This window comes from Anopheles coustani, chromosome 2 (genome assembly GCF_943734705.1).
Source record: "Anopheles coustani chromosome 2, idAnoCousDA_361_x.2, whole genome shotgun sequence".
Taxonomy (NCBI): Eukaryota; Metazoa; Arthropoda; class Insecta; order Diptera; family Culicidae; genus Anopheles; species Anopheles coustani.
Window position 1 is genome coordinate 3,685,191 of NC_071289.1, and position 17,849 is coordinate 3,703,039.

General features: G+C 47.9%; 1 protein-coding gene across 1 annotated transcript in view; it reads left to right on the forward strand.

Moving 5' to 3' along the window:
• Positions 1–488: 488 nt before the first annotated feature.
• LOC131266849 (ets DNA-binding protein pokkuri) overlaps positions 489–17,849 on the forward strand; it is a 40,185-nt gene continuing 22,824 nt past the window's right edge. The window contains exon 1 of the mRNA XM_058269512.1: positions 489–1,051. The gene's annotated coding sequence lies outside the window, so the exon portion shown is untranslated. The remainder of the gene's footprint in view (positions 1,052–17,849) is intronic.

Sequence of the window (17,849 nt, forward strand, 5' to 3'; positions counted from 1 at the left end):
CTCCACCCCGGAGGCCCGGAAAGGCACAGTGTGGTAGTGTGGAAAAGCGAACAACACCGAACCGAGCAGCGCGGAAACCGCGAGGAAAAAACGGAAACCAGCAGCAAAAATGATCCACACGCCAGCCGGTGGTGAACAGCGAAAACAACCGAAAAGCCGGAAGCAGGAACAGAAGCCGACTGCCATCGCCACCACCGTAGCCGCCACTACTAATCGACACTGTTGACACACATACGCGACGAACACACCGGCACACACAAGTACAGCACCACGGCGCCGCGATTTTAACCGCCGTTTTTATTCCGTTCCGTTGCCGTAACTTTTTTTCCGCCCCACCCCCCCGCGTGCGTGCTCGTGTGGTTTGCTCCGTTTCCGTTCGCGTTCCTTCCCCTAGTTCCATTTTCTTTCCGCCGAGTGGAAACTTCTGTTACTCAAAACCGTCCCGGCGTATTTCTTCAATCTAGTGATCCGAGGATAAAAGTAAACAACCGAAGAAAAAAAAACAAGTGTCGGTGGTGCATCAAGAGAAGAGTAAGCATCTTGAGCAAGAGAGAGTAGTTGTACGTGCCACCTGTGTGCGTGTGTCTGTGTGTGTGTGTGTGCGTTTCCGATTTTCGCGCGCGCATTTTCTTCACCGCGTGGTATGTTTTGATTTTCCCAAGCAGCGGAAAAGCGAAGTAAAGGAGAAAAGGGGGAAAAAATATAAACGTGCTCGGAAGCGGTTTCCTTTTCGTTTCCGCTTTGTTTTAAGCACGAACCCAACACGAGGCGTGCGGTGTTTTCCCGTGTGTTTGTGTGCAGATTGATACGAGAGAAGAAAAGCGAGGAGAAAACCCGACCTACAACACATCGTCCTTCCTTCGCTGAGAGTCGGCCGTTCGTCCTGTCGTTGTTGCTAGTGGCAACAGGCGGGAAATCAAAGCCGAAGGACTTTTCCGTGGAACACGAGAGTAAAAGACAGACATATCGAAAATCGTAGAGCGAAAGAGAGGGCGGAAAAGCAAATAAACAGTAAACTTTGCAACAAGTTGCTCCACCGGAATCAGAAAAGGTAAGTCTTCCTCACACCCTACCCCAACACACTGACCGTGTTTGTTGTTGTTTTGTAGAGAAAGTCATACATTTTCCACCGCCTGCATGTGTCCAACAATTGCTTAACACGAGCGGCGTTGATGGTACCGACGTTAGGCAGTAAAAATTATCACCAGCAAATAATGACACGTCTGGGAAGAAGTGTTAAAAAATTAAACCTCCCATGGTGTATAGGACCATCGTAAACATGCGGGAAATGGTAACACGCGATTCCTTCCGCCCGACGGAGGGAAACGGGATATGGAAGTAGAATATTCTCCGTTTTAATTGGCACAAAGAACAGAATCAACACACACTCCATGAGAAATATTTCCCCCAATAGGGCGAAGGAAGCCAAACGCCCGTGATATTCCCACCCTTCCCGGCCGGTTTTCAACTCCACCGGCTCGATCGATTACTTAACGTGATCTTGGAAGCATACAAATACCCACATACACGAAGGGTTCCCCGCGACAAGTGGCAGACGGCCAACGAAGAAGCTCCGGCCAGCGTACATTTGAATAATAAATTATGATTGATGAGATTGTCTCGTCACGGAGAGGCAACCAAATGGCAAGGGGGAACCGTGATGGTGGGTGGCAGGACAAGAAAAAAACGATATTTTGTCGTTTGTCGCGACGAGTCGCATGCGGAACCGCGTGCTTTCGTATCCTCGCCAGCATGATCGATTTTGTCAACAAGGGGGGAGAGAGAGAGAGATAAAATGAGGCATAGAATTCCGGTTAAACGGACAGATCGCCTGTTGACAGATGTACGAAGAAATGTTGGCGATGATGAACGAAAAAAAAACCAAACTTTCAACCACAGCTCACATCATGGTGCCGAATTCTTCTTGCAAACAGGAAAAACAACCAAGACTAGATCGGTTAGTAAACACATTTCTAAAACCTACTCATCTTCTCCCAACAGTAAACCCCTTTGCAAACCCTACACCATCATCCTCTTCTTCTGCTTCCGCAGGGTGAGAAGAGGCGGTTTCTGGAGGTGGGACTTGATGACTGATGACAGAACAATAGTCAGACGAAAACGATGAGATAGACAACCGAGCAGGGGGTTGTAAATTGGGAAGAAAACTCAAAAATCGAGATGCCACCCCGACATCCGGGTTGCGGGGCCGTTTTTAGGACAGGACAGTTTCACAGACTCGACGGTCTGCCATCGCTTCCTGTATCGATTAAAATGATACTCGAAATATTCTAATTGAGATCATAGGATGGGAAGAGATACGAAGTGTTTTAAAATCGGATTGGAAAATAGTAGGTCAAACTTAATGTAAGCAAATCATCGGTAAAATATGATCTCCAACCGTTGCCGTAATAACTAAAACGCATGCATAGCTATTGCTGGCAAACGAAGAAGGTAGAGAAGCGCCTTCAGCAAATGCACCATGCATGTTGCACAGTTTATTGCAAGCTTGCCGGTTTGGGTTTGGTTGCAAGCGCCTTGAAGAAGAGAAAGAGCGATCGGCGGAAGAATAAATCGTCCGGCAAACGAACGGTTTTCTTGGAATTCAACCACGAAGGAACTTGGCGGGGGCGGAACAGCCCATGCTCCATGCTTTTCTTCCCCGTTCGCCGCTTCCGATTTGCATACAGGAGGCCACCGCCGTTCGGTTGCCGCTTTCTTTCCCTTTTTATATTTGTGCCTCGCGAGGCACATTTCTTCCGTTCGCCATGCGCGCATTTTCTGCTTCCTTTCTTTTCGCCTCCCTCCCGTTTCCGTCCAATGACTTTCTGTTCCGTTTCGTTGGCCCTCCAGGGTGCTGGGATGGATGGATGGATGGATTTGTGTTGGTGTGCGCGCTGCCCTTCTATCGACAACTCGACGCAACTCGCGAACCTCCATATGCGCAACGGAGAGTGGCTTGAGGAGTTATTTGGCAATGATGCAGTTTTTCCTTTTCGTTTGCGGTACCTTCGCAAAACCCCACGCCACATGAGAACACATTCTTTTCCATGTGGTCAACAGACCAACACACGAATCGGTAAAGGAAAGCCGAAAGAAAACGGTTCTCGCGTCGATGCTAACATACTCGTGAGGGAAAACAAATGCGCGCACACATGAACGGAATTGAAAACATGCAAAAAAAAGTCAGTCGCCTTTAGTGCAACACTCAGCGGAGATGTTTTGTGTTATGTTTGGGTTGCTTCGTTTTTTGTTTTCGAGGAAGAGGAAGAAATGACGTGAAAGTGAGACCAAATGTGCCGTCAGTGTATCTGATCTTTTTAGGGCGGGCCATTCGGCACATGCAGCGGAAAAGCCATTCCTCGGTAGAGAAAATGGAGAAAGCTCCAAAAGATTGACCGTTACAACAAGAAACCTACTTCTTTTTAACTGTTTTTGTTTGCAAAAAAGAAGCTAAACATAATTCACAACATAACTTGAGCAAGGAGACCAAGAACGACAAAGAAGCAGAAGTAAAAAGGAAACAGAGAAATGTAGTTCTTTCCGGCGGCAGTAAACAGAAGTCTTCCGCCTGGCAGGTACCTCCGATCGAGTGTCCTTGTCATAAAAGAGAGAAAATTTACATATGAATCGTCGCTCAAGGAGGTGGTTGTAAAAGAGGATACGATAACATGGCTTTCATTCTTCTCCTGTAGATGCGCCGCTTGCAACAAGTGCATCCGAGTATCCTTCGAAGCCACTTGAATCGATGTATACTTCCCGAAATGGATCCTTTTCCGAGATTATTGGCTGAAAAGTATAGTCTTCGATGAGCGGGCCTTATACCTGACAGCGATTCTCTTCTCGTACGTGTGGGAAGCTTAATGAGCCTGCGTTCTTTATGTACGTCCTCGAAGGCGTAATGGGTATAGAGGTATGGTGATCTTCTTGAACCGATCAGCATCTTTCCACTTTTACACCTGTAACCCGGCCGAGTATTGCCCCTCTTCAAGTGGACGAAATCACATCCTCTTTCCTTTTACCTCCCCCCCGAGGGCTATTGTTTTATGGATTACTTTACACCCGGGCAACACTCTCTTTGCTCGAGTTTGGTTTCTTCGGCAGCTCCTTCTCCGCCAGAACCGCAACCATGCTCACCGATATCCTCCAGTACCTCTAGAATTCGTCGGAAGGTAAAGGAAAACAAATCGGCCGAACGCGATTAACGGTTTGCAAGCTGTTTGTGAGATGGCAGGTCTGCATTTCTTGCGAAAAGAGGAGGCGTTTCGGGGTCGGAAAAAAGGACACGTTTTTGATGCTGATGGTGGAAGCGTCGAGAGGTCTCCTTCGCATCTTTTGCAGCAGAAAGTGGAACCAAGATGGCTGGCCGGTAGAACCGATTACCTCGAAGAAGAAGGTGATGGATGCTGGGCGGCGTGTGAAAGATTTCCAATGGATGAGCGTTTTAATCGTTTTACAACATCTCGTCTAGAAGATGCAGTCCTCGCTTTTTTCAATTTGTTAAGCCAAATGCGATGAGGTTACCTGCTAGAGGTATTTCAACAGCAGAAGCAGGGGTAGGGGTTCAAGTGGTGTGAAATCGTTATCGACAACCACATCCCCGCTAGTAGACGAATTTAAACGAGACGATTCATTCTTCTCAACAACCGTCGGGTTTTGAACACATTCAAACACCTTTGAACCTGTTGCCGACATAAAGGAAAATTCGTAGAATTGCTGCCTCCGTATCGCAGAGCATCTGCGAAACTACAACCGAATAGTAAACAGCTGCGGTCTACTACCCGGAAATTACGCGTCACACCCCGGAAGATATTTCGGTATCTTATCACCTTCTTTTGCACGCAGCATTAATTATTTGTTGCTATCAGATACGATTCGTTCCGGCGATGACTCGCCCGGGGACAGATGGCAGGGTGGGCGTGCAGGACCCTTGAAAATCAGGGAAAAAAGAGGAAAACCAGTACAGGAAAATGGAACGGAAATCCCTCGAGTTCCAAACAAGTGCATGGGTGATGCGTTGTGGCATGTTTTCCCGATTCCCCCTCCGCGAGTTCAATCCACCTGATCTCCGGCATGTTTCCCGGGAGAAACAATTGAGCGAGATGGATAGAAAATCGGAACAGATTTTCCAGCAATAGAAAAGAAATTACACACATACACGATGCCAGCTTTACACACAACATCCCCTCATGCAGGAAAAAGGAGGAAGCGTGTTCTCGTTCCCGAGGGCTCGTGGTTCCGGTTCACGGTTGCCCTAATATTTCTCACCCCTCCTATATTTCTAAATGGTCGAAGCGAATCCTAGAGGAAGCCGGAAGGACGACACTTTCAAACGCTGCGAACCAAGTGCACAAATGTGTGTTGCATATCCCGAAAGGGGTTCGATTTGCACCGGGGTATCGACTTTCGGAGGATCTCCCTGTGGGACGGACGCTGAGGCGTGACGAGGATGGGCTCGCTTTGGGTGACGCGATTATTTTCCAACCTTGGGCAATAACAATAATAGTGTTACAAACCGAGCAAACAGCCAGGGGTGCACGAATCTGTGGCCGGAGGGGAAAAAGTTATGATGAGATATTCCCCGCGCCAAAAGGATCGGAATATTTTTTGCGTGTGATTTAATCCCCGGCGGACTTGTGTTCGGATATGGGAATAGAGGCAAGACACAATGGTGTAAGGTGTTTCGGTTCGGTTTTCCTGCCTCTAAATGAAAGAGCGGAAATTTTGCCCTCAATTTCATGCACTTGTTGTCCGGAGATGCTATGGAAGGGCAGCGGGAAAAGCGTGTAAAACGAAGGGATGTGCATTATTTATTGCAGCCGAAATCATTCGGAACACATGTGAACAATTGAACAAATCTTGTTGCGGTGTGACCACACATCGTCGCATTGAAAACTCCTGGAGGAAAGCGAGGGAAGAATTCAAGATGTGATAAATGAACGGTTGGAGATATCTACTTGCATTCGTAGCGCAGGTGGACGAATTTCTTTGCTTTTTTTTTCTCTCAAACCAATCTCCAATCATCTATCAACGCACATGATTCTGCCAAAAGATGGTTTCTGCTTCTGTTTTTTTTTCTCCCTCCCAGACTGATTGTGTTTGATAACAACTCCCCTCCTTGCCCGGGTGTGTTCTCAAAAATTCGTCGACAACTTATTTTTAAATCGTTTATCTTATCGCGTACGATCTTTGCACAATACCACCCCTTCCCACTTCCACTGCGCCGACCCAGGAAGGAGATAAAACTTGTAATTCATTCGACAAGCCCGTTTAAAAAAATCAAAGAATGTTACACCAAAATGATGATGCATCTTTTGGCTTGATTTCTTGGAAAAAAACATTATGTGAGGAGCGTTTATTCTTTTCGTCAAGGCGGGGAAAAAAAGACGCGAAGGGCTGGTGGAAAAGTGCGTGCGTAAAGTAAACTCATCGTTCTGGGAAAACAGAAACATTGGCATGGTGCACTTTTTACGGAAATGTATCGTTAAGTGAGGGTAAGAGGAGAGTGAGCGAAGAAGGTTGGTATTCAAGAAACTCAAAAGAAAAGCAAAACGCACACCGAAATATGGACCAGCGGAAAGCCGAAAGGCAAACATAACGAGCGACGCCTAGAGAGGTACGGCCGTATCCCGGAAAACAAGTGCTGGAAAACGGCCGAAGGCAGCGAGCCCTGGGATCAGGTCTCCTAAATATCCTTACCGAGTCGCAAACAAAAGGAAGTCAAATTCCTCGAACTCTTGCGCTCAGTCCGCTTCCCGAGGGGTTCGGGAACCTAACGAGTCCTGGACTGACCTGGAACAACAACCGCCGAGGGCAACACGCACCCATCAAGGGGCCGGCCTTTTCTTCGCGCCGCAACGGCTCAGGTATCTCCTAAAGGAGCAGTCTCATCGTCCGAATCAAATTCCTCGACGATCCACTCAACGGGGGTCCATCCGGTGGCCGGAGGGGAATGCCTACAGACAGCAAGGAGGCTGCTCTAGAGTCGGCCCAGGTCTGAAGGTGTGATCCAGGAAGATCATATCAAAACTCAAACGTCGGTCAAGGAAAATCGATTCTGTTTTAGAACCGAGACCTATTTCTTGCAAAACTCGTATGTTGAGGTCCGCAAAAAGGTTTCTGTAAAGTAACACATAGTTCGCATCAAACTAATTTGCTCAGAACAGATCTAAAGGAAAGGCACCTGGTGGAAGGTTTCTGCCGATATTCCAAGATCCCTAGTGTGGTTGTTTCCTACCTCATACCATATGGACCTGCATCGGCACCCAGCCAAACCTATACTCCAGAAGGATCGACGAAGAGAAGCACTTTCTGAATCCGTCATAAATCAGAAACTTCCATCTTCCACCAGAATTCTGGACCCTCTGAAATCTTGTGAGCTAGTCAACTCCTCCATAATCTTCCGCTCGGATCAACGCCAACGAAAGTTTAATGCTTGCTGGTCAGTAATGAACGATCCCGGGATGATGGTAACCGCAAGCGTGGGGGGGGGGGGGGGACTCGCGCCGTGGGTCTAAAGTGAATAGATGAAAAGGTTCATTAGACGTGGAAGACGAATTGCCGTTTCGGGCGTTGGTCGCCGGTTGGAAGCGAGACGAGAAACCAGAAGAGCCAAAGTTTCTCGAGAGGGTGAATTCGTTGAACCCTGGACACAAGTGGCTAGGGATCGGGTTCTAGTCGGACGGAAGGTGTGGTAATGCCCATTAGTTTCTATTCTATGCTCGTTAAACCCGCTCTTGACGACTCTCGCGAGGTACCTTTTCTTGTTCACTCTTGTGCACAAATCGAGCTTGCGCCGGGTGGGTCTAAATTTGGGAAGGATCAACTCCACTCTCCTATGGCGGTGAAACGACGATCGAGGAACCATTTCATACCAAGCCGGAGGATGACCGACCCGAACCATAGTGCAAATGACGGAGATTTTTGTCAAATCATTTCTTCTAGATCACGATCAACTTGCTGTTGAATCAGCGATCTCTGCGTGTGTGTGATCACCACTTGCACACAACATCAGCCTCATACTTACGATATGTTCTTGTCACAAACATCTCCCGCAACGTTTGTGGATGGATTGCCTTGATCTTTTTTCTTCGTTTGAGGCTCCCCCGCTTGTCTCTTTGAGGACTTTGGGAAGAAAGATGGTCTCCGAGAGGACTGGGTGGGATTACGTCTGATTGAGGAAGAGAAGAACCAGGAATAATACCAACGGAGCTCTAAGATGATGAACAACGCAACACATTCTCCTGGCAAGAGGAAAAAACGAAACGAAATAAAAAAAACAGTTTCTCAACGCGAACGACCTCTTTGGCTACGCATCATTGCCTTTTCGCCAGAAGCGAGCGATCTACAGCCCGGGTCTCGGCAAGAAGGGGATATGGTGTCGCACCAGGGCATCTCAGGAACCTGACGGCAGCAGAAGCAGCTCATCCTCTATCTCTCCCCTGCTGTGAGCGATTTTTTGCCCCGAGTTCCTACAGATTTAGAAGATGCCGAAGAAGAGACGCTGGCGGAGAAGGTGCGTAGCGAAAGCGATGGAAAACCAAAAAAAAAAAAGATACGGAGAAGAATTAAGGTTGAATCTCTTCGTCCCCTCCTCGCCGTCGGGTGTTAGCGGAAGAGATCGGTGCAGGAGGGAACACGGGTCTATCCCGGAACGATGCGGTGCGGCCTAGATGAAGGACGAAGAAGAGCTCCGTGCGTGCGAGGATGGTGGAGAGGATTCGGAAAGACCGCGCGTGGGGGAGGAAGCAGGAGTACCGGGAGGTCAAAAGACTTAAAAGGAGGCAGGATTTTACGTCGTTTTTTTCTCGTGTTGCTTTCCTTGCCTCCAAACGAGCAAATTGGTTCTCTTTTGCTCCTTTTATCTGCTCGTTTCATTCTTTTACTATTTCCTTTACGTTTAGCTTTCCATCCGATTTTCACTTTATTGTTTTGTTCTTTTCTGTTTATCTTCTCGGTTTCTCCATCCATCCGCGTTTTCTCTTTTCTTCCATCTTTGCTGGTTCTGTGGTTGCCTCTTGCCATTTTCTCATCTTCTGATGTGTTTTCTACGCGCTTCGCGCGACGATCGGAGTTTCCCTTCCTATATGATTGGATTTTATTATTGTTCTCTCTCTTTGTTCCCGCTTTACACCAACACATTTACACATCCCCTGACCCCTAGGGGCGATTTTTTGTTTGGTTCCTCATTTTCTACCGTGTTTCATTTCCCGCGCCTTCTCACCTGTTCTGATTGCTTCGCATTTCTTTCGCTCTATTTCTCTTTTCTTCTATTCGGATCTCGTCTGTTTTTTTTCTTTACCGGTCGTTGTAAGTTCTTTTGCCATCTCCTTAGGGCATTCCCTTCTTTTGATATTTCCTTTTTCCAAACGCGGAATCGATTGGCCATCGTTGTTTACGTTCGCTCCGTTTTCCTCTTTGCACGCGCTTCTCCTCTTGTTTTCTCTTCCTTTTTGCCTCCGCGTTCCCAGTCCCCAGTTCGGGGCTCCAATGTTGCAGCATTAGAGGGCACCAGGAAATGGTTCTCCACTTTCGGAACACTTCTCCCGCCCTCCCCCCTGTATTGCTTTTCCCGCAACGAGAGGCTGCGCCAGCCGAAGAGCACTGATCTTTGCGGTCCATTTCGTCCCATCCGGGTTCGTTGTAAACCGCTCCATTCTCGCATTCTCTTTTTCGGGCATCTTTCTCCATCGGAATTTTCTTCTCGGGCTCCCATCCCTCCCGCCCTTTGGCACCTTTAAGTGTGGGTCTTTTCTTATTTTCCTCCAAGCACTGCTTTTTGTCTTTGCTCCAATGTTCTACGCGATCGCGTGTTTCAAATTTTGCCTCTTCACTTTGATTGATCCTTTTTCTTGTTTTGCTTCGCTTTAGCAAGAAGAAAAGAGAGAACGTAGCCGTCCTCCAAGCGGTGGAAAGGTGAAAAAGTGCGGAATTTCGACCACGACAACGCGGAAAAGATTCTGGCTGTGTTATTTACCTTTCGGAAAAGAGGGGCAAGGATCCCCTACTACTTCCCGGGTTCCCCTATGTGCTTCTGGTGTTTAAGGGTTATCTTCCTTTCTTTCAGCCTATTTTTTCCCTGGGTTTTCGGAATTACCGTGCTTTCGGGGATATACATCCCGAATAATTTCTCCCTAATCGCTGTGGCTCCTTCTTCGTTCGCTAGAATGTTTTAATATTCTGTCTTTCGAAAGAAAACTAACGATAAAACCATTATGGCAGGTTGGTAGTTTAAAGAAAATTTCTTCCTAAAAAGAAAGGAATTCAAATGTGAGATAATTTTAATTGGTTTCCATTCGAAGGCACGCTGTTTCCTTCTCACAGTGAGTTTTCCATCTTTGCGAGGACAATGACACGGCCTTATCGAACCACGTCACCTCAATCCCTCAGGGAGACGCCCAGTTATAATCCTGAAAATTCCCGGATTTCGATGATGAAATGATGAATTACCTTTCCTACACATGCTCATTATGTAGGAGGTGAATTCCCCCACGATGGTGTTGGTGCCCATTAATTTGGTAAAAAGAAAAAAGTATGGCTACCCGCTGGACTTTGTGGCTCAATCTTTTCACATGATGGTGGTCATTTTTCTATCCCATATTCCAATCGCTCTTATATTACATGGTTTGTTCTTTTCGTTTCTTCCACGCGCTTGCTTTCCTCTAATGGACGATCGTTTTGCTGATCGTGGTTGAAAAACACGTACTTGGTACTGTTTTTCTTTCTCTTTGCTTAACCTTTCCCAGCTTCCGAGGTCACTGCCGGGCGAGATGACCTCTTGAACGCGTCTAATCTTCGCTTTACATTTCTTCTCATCGACAATTTTTCCCTTCTCCCCACCACCTCAAGCAAACGCTTAAAGTGTGCGGCGTATTAAGGGAATTGCTTTTTCTTTTTCTTTCGTTTTCTGCCTTTTCCCCAATACTCTCTCTCGCCGTTCTTGCTTCTAATAAGCCGATACCTATAATTGATTTGTGCCTTCCATCGCTTTCCACATGTACACGTGTGTTTTCAAATACTACCGATTCGGTTGTTTCGGGCTCTCGGCGTCTTGTTTCCTCCCTTTTTTTTAAGACCCCCTGGTTGCCCTTTGGCCGTCTGCAATCGATTAAATGCACAAAACCTTAAACGAAAGATAGTCAATTTGATTCCCATTTTTGTGTTTTCTTTCTTGCTTGTTTCGACTGTATGTATTACTCCGATTTGAAGTTCACTGCCCTCTTGCCAACATTCTACATTGAATGGGAGGTGGTTTGGCGTTGGGGTCGACTTGTTGGTTACAACTGCAAAACGGCTCTATCAGCAGCCCGGCATTGGGGGTAGGGTTGGAGGGTGATAGGGAGTTCCTGAGGGATGGCACAAAAGTGCAACAAAGTGCACCGTGTGCGATTTCAGCGCGTTCCATTCAACTAGCGTCGTCCCCCCGTCTCGGCGTGCGTGCGTGTTTTTCTATGTATGTTCGTTATGTGTGTTGGCCAGTGTTTGATTTTCTACCACATGCAGATCTGCGCCACAAATGCCGCAAACACACACACCCATGCACTGGCTAGCTCCTTGTTTTCCCAGCCCCCGACTCCCAAAAGTGGGGTGAAAAAATCATTGGAGGGGCTAAGGGCGCAATTAATAAAATTACAACAATTTCGCTGATTTTGCTGCAAACAGTAACCTCCGCCCGATGTTAAAAGCAAAGACGGGGAAGGAGAAGGGAGGTATGTACATAGCTTCCTCCCCTTCTCATACCCCCAACCAGCTTGGGAGAGGGGGAAGGGCGAGCCAGGATCAATAAGGTCGGATATGATGCACCAAAAACCGGTGCATCGTGGTCCGAGTGTTCAATTTCGATGCGGCATCGCAAAACCGCTAGCGGACAAACACCCCTAGAGGTAAGGGAAGTTACACACACACAGGGGGTGAAAAAAAAACCATACAAAATGCCAACCAGAATCTTCCTGCTGCAGCAAGCCGCAACCCCCGGGTTGTGGGAAGTGGGACGGAAGCCGATTTTATTACACGACGGAATTTATATATTTTCGAGCTTCTTTTTTGTTGTAGCGTCGGCAAGTGTGTTTGGTTTTTTTCTCTGTGGTGTTTGGTGTACCAATCGATTGGTTGGTCAGCGGCAGTGTGTGCGAGGAACTATTTGTTTACGCAGTTTAAATTGATAAAATTTCGTACATAAAACCGTCGGGCGTAACCTTCAATTTGTGCGCACTGCCGAAGGACAGTGTCCCAATATTTGTTCTCTTATGTCATTTGTCATCATGGCGGCGGCGTTGAATTCCGGGCCGGAGGAGGAATCTTATCGGTGGGAGGAGACGCCAGGCCAGACGTCCGCACGGAAACCCGATTCGCAAAGCGCGTGTTCCGGCCTGTTCGAACAGGATCCAGTATCAGCTGTTTATAAACTCGGGTGGATTTTTTTTCGCGTGTTTGTCACATCTCCTTGCTCCTGCTCTCCGCTCGAGAAAAGCAGTGCAAGCGAAACGTTTTTAACGATTGCAAAATCGGACGATAACCTACCCTCTACCCTAAAATTGGCAGCTCTCGAAGAAAGGGCGGTCAAAGTTCACACAATCATCATCCCCCCGGCATTTATGCGTGTGTTTTTTTTTCATCCGTTTTCCACATGCATTGCCTCATCTGGGTTACAATCTCCAGGGAACCAGGAACTACACTTCAGCCGGGTGTATATTGCGCTATATGTACGGTACCGCCAGCCTTATCAGCTTTCTCGGTGCCACTGAGGTTGTTTAACAATCGCTCCAGTTTGTTTTCTTCCTGCTTTTTTTTCCTCCTCTGCCCCCCTCCAACCGACCGACCGATGCGACTCCACGCGGGGACAATCTTAGCGGAGTGGAAGAAAACTGTCCGCGAAGAAACCTGAGTTCTGTTTCGCGGTACGCGAGAGCGACGTTTTAGTGATTTGTAAAAATAAAGACATACAAATAGGCCTACGGTTTAAGGGTATCAACGCTTGGCAAGCGAATCGGGGTTCACTTTCTTCCACTAATCACCGTGATCGAGTTTTAATCTAAATCCCAATTCGTCGGCCGCTATAGCTTTGTGACTAATTTTATGCCCGATGCGCACAGTTCTCCCACTCTTCAAGTCTGGCCGTGTAAACGCGTTAGTACTTCCATCATTACTGCAGTGTGGCCGCCCGCTCTTTATCGGTGCGATAAACGGGTGCTTATCCGACTTCGTTGCATTTTCACAACCCCCGAGGTGTGTTGTGGAGCATTGAAGCACCGGAAGCACCATGCGGAAAGATTACACTCCGTTTAGCACCTACCCCCTGATCACTTCGACCACCCTCTGGGGTGTGCAGGTTATCTAAAGTCCATCATCGTTTTTATTCTCGGTATCAGCACTCATGGATAGAGCCTTTGTTTCAGAGTTTGATAACATAACGCACGCCACGACACACGTCCAATCGGTTGACGTTATATTTTTAGCGTTTAATGTATGTTATCAGCTTCCGTATTCCGTTTGGCCACCCTCCCAATAACGTTATCTCACCTGGTTTCACCCGCTTGATTTATTTGGCAAATATTTTGTACGTTCTCTGCCTATTTAAACTTTCATCTGAAGGCGCTTGCTAACCTTCTGGCAGCTGAAAACCCCGAAAGGTTATTGACATTTCAAGGCTAATGCACCTGAGGAGGAGAAGAAGGCTTTAACGATCTCTTAGTTCCCCGTTCTTATTCTTGCTGCCGTTTGACCGACCCTGGGGAGAAGAACTTATCTAAAACCGATGGCAACAAAAACGCTTTCCTATCTTGGAATGGGAAACACGCATCCGAGGGCGGCGTCCACCGGGGAAGGGTTAAAGGGAAAACGGTGAGCTGCAGCTTTGAAGTTCTCTGTCGGCTAAAAAGCGTCAGATAGGAAAAAACAAGCGGAGATGCCTGGTTGCCCGGTTAGTAGTTAACCATATTTTTGTGCGCTTTGCTGCCTGATGGATGATGGAGCTAGCAAAGGAAGTGTGTGTGGATGGAAAAACAAGAAAATCCTAAACACCCGTTTGGCCCTCCTTCCTCAAGAGTAAGTGTTCTTGGATATTTCTTTGCGCGATGTAAGCCACTTAATTTTCTTAGCGAGGGCGAAACAAATTTAACGAGGCCCTATACAACAACAATCCCTGTCGGATTGTTGTTTTTTTTCTCGTTTCGAACGAACTGGCGTTTCAACACTTTCGGTGGCTAATGCTGGGTGGTAATTAGGAAGCTTCCTGTTTCCAACAAGAGTAGTTTTCGGGAGGGTTCCCCCGAAATGCACACGTGTGCGCCGTCGTTCTGCCTATCGAACCCGGACAACTCCTTCCAAAACAAAACCCTGTACAAAACGCGTGAAGCGAATTCCCCAAAACACTCGAGACTCGGCGCCCGCTACGACCTCTGCGGTTTCTTCCCGGGTTTGGTCGTTCGGGAAGAGGAAGGAATTCCTACACGTAGTTGAGGTGGACTGCGTTTTAGCGCGCGTTTGCAAAAAAAAAAACGGTGCACGTGAACCGAACGTCTCTTTTTCCTACCATAATTCGCGACAATTTGTCACGTAAAGCAGCAACCGCCACACACACGGACACGCTCGTTTATTTCATTGTTGCCCACGAGTTTTGTCGCCTATGAGTGAACGGAAGTGAACGCGTGAACAATCGGGTCTGACGCAAGAAAAGGCGGTAAAGAAAAAAAAAAAATTAGCAAATCACGACCGACTGGCTTGTGGGGTGTTTGTTAAGAGATAAGGAATGTTAACGCTATCGCGTAACGGTACGTAACGCCTCACCCTACTGGGAAACGTCAGGACGAGGTAAAGTTCTGCAACAGGTTGTTCGTGAGAGAGAGAGACAACACATTTGAGAGCACGAACAACGATTATTTACCTTCACATCCTTCCTGTAAAGTGTGAGCATAAAAACGGAAGCTGGTTCGATGGAGTTGGGCGAATGGAGACGGATGGGTCGTTCCGTTCCCGTTCCGAGTTTGGATAACGACGCCTTCCCTCCGCTCACTGTGCGACATCATAAGAAGTTCTTAGTTCAATGGCCCCACCGAAATTCACCTTGCATTCATCCGACGCGCCCCATACGCTGCCTTTCGATCATCTAATACCGAGCGTTGGAAGTAACGGAAATCGTTCGCCTAAACGTTCGACCCGCTTGCGTCAAGGACAATCGCACGCTTGCTGTCAGTCTCAGCGACAGGCAGACAGCAGCGCCCGCCTCGCTTGTTTTGCAACCACACACAATCTCCACCCCTTGGCCCCTGGGAAGGGTGGTGGTGGTGGTGGGGTGGTTCGCACGTTCGCACGAAGATCACACGGAAGAGCGAACGCCGGGGTGGTGTAAAGTGTGTTGGCCCAGGGAGGGGAAAGGGTTAGCTTAGTGTACGTGCGTGATGGCGAACGCAGTACGAATTCCGTTTCCTAGTGATGGCGTCTGTACGTACTACCTGCTACCGCTAATCGGACCGCTTCCTACACCTCCCCCTGCCGCGGGTACAGCTGACATTTCGACGACATCGTCGACGACTCTTAGTAGCGAAGAGGAAGAATTCCGCTCGGATGCAGGCACTCGTTTTCCGTACGTTCTGTTTTATCGCCGCGCAACGTGCTGCCGCTCCTTCTGGTCCCTTGTTTGACGATGATCGATCACGGTGGAGTGCTTTCGGTGATGGAGGAAGACGGAACAGACCCGGCCCGCCGTCCAGCCCGTTGAGATGATAAAGCGTATTATTGATCGTGCGATATTCGCGCACGTCGCCATCGCTCTCCAGTGTCTGTTGTGTGTGCGTGTCGCAATCGATGTGGCCAGTTAAACAAAAAATAAAAGCAAATAAATATAAAGGGCGGAAGGGTTTTTGACGGAGGTGTCAATACGGTGCGGAGAGAGAGAGAGGATCGACAGTCGTGGTATAGCTGATATTTATAGTACAGTTATCGAACCATGTACATTTGAACGGTTCGGCACGGCCATTTTGATTACTTCCTGCTTTTGCTTGCGGTCTTGTGTGCTACTAGTTTCGCAAACTGGTTTTCACACCAGCAGCCATTTGTTGTTCGCTTGGCAGGCTTCCCCCCGTTGTTCTAAGTTCCTTTCGTTCCGCAGTTGCAGGATCGACCACTGACTAGGTTCGCTCATGCGTCACTCGCGGAACCGGATCGATCGCTTCAGTTCCCTTCCCTCTCTCTGACCGCTTGTTTACCGTTGCTTTCGGTTTTCTTTTTCCTCTTGGACAAATACCGATCCGACCCTGTGTTATCGATCCGATCGTCGCCACCGATCCACACTGATAAGCGTTCCCCGTTCCGCGGGGAGTGATCGATTCTTCCTGAGGGATGAGTTCTCAGGTCGTGACAACAAGAATAACTCGAATTACCGTTCAGAAACATCCTTACAGCGAGTATGCACAGAGGCAGTGCCTTCTAAACACCAGGAAGAGGCAGTTTCTTACTGTATTGTTATTTTCCTGTTTGTTTTGTAGCGATGATCTGAGGCTACGTAATCTCCTCAAGATGTTCTTCAGCAATGTACATCAAAGTTCCGGCATCTCGAGAGATAAAGAGCTTGCACTCGATTGCCTCCGATGAAATCGACGAAATAATACGTGCAACTGTGCATCGCGAACGATGCAATTAAATCCCAGTTTCATCTCAATTACCTCATTCCCGTTCCAGTAAGCAACCAACCAAGGTGTATTGCAATGTTTGTACACCTTTTTTTTGCCCCCTTCCGGCTAGTTTGTTATGCCGTGCGGGCAGGCGAATCCGTGAGCCAGCAAAAGGAGGGAACGACGGTCGCGATGTGTTTGAAATTAATTACACGCCTCACCTTGAACGTGAATTTCCGTCGCCAACCGTCCAAAGATGGTCGCATTCAGCAAACCCCCCCGAAATGACCGGCACAGTTTGAGTTTGGGGGGCAAAAAGGAAGCGAAAAGGAACACAATTTACGCTTGCACGCGGGAATTTATGCCCGTAAAAGCTTCCGCATCCGCCCCGATGATTAATCGACGTTTGAGAACGTTTGATTGGGCGTCGAAATTTTTCGCTGAAGAACAATTCCCTAGATTATCTAGTCGTGCTATTTTATTTACAAAATAAAATTTAAAGTCCGTTACAAAATCCGCATATTGCACACGAAAAGAAACGACGCATGCAAATGTGATCGATTTAAAAGGTTTAATTTTCCTCCTCGATGGAATTGGAAGCCGAAGCAAACGGAACGAAGCCGACGCGAAACGGGGCGATTTCACTTCCGCCTCCGTCAACGCGATGCCGTAAGGGCCGAGGGACCGGACATGCATTAGTGCATTGCACACACCAACACATACACACACGCTAAGACAGTCCATACACCATGTGTGTGCCGGGTATATTGCATTTGCGACCAACAACCTACATTTTCCCTTCGACCGACGTTGAGACATGCTAATTTATTTATGCTAATCACTGCCAGCCCTCGCTCCGTCCACTTTTTGGCGGGGGGGAAGTAAGGGAACAAGGGTTCCGTATGGTGAATTCTTACCGACGTCGCTTACCACCCCACCACCCTCCCGCCGGACGCCAATTCTATCCAATAGTTCCACCCGTTAGCGAATCGGGGCTAGAGTTACTTTTCTAAGTGGTTTACTTCCTGTTTCGGATGGAGCGAGCGGGCAAAGAAGCAAACGCGTTCGCCAATCGCACACCTCCACCTTCTTCCTAGGTTGCAAAATGGAAACAAAAATTAAAATCTCGGTCCATAAAGTAACGGCCAAACCCGGGGACCGGATTAGCGAATGTGTTCGCGAACGCGGAAATCCCCCCCTCAAAGACGTTTTGAATCTTGTCGTGGCGTGGGTCTCGATTTCGGT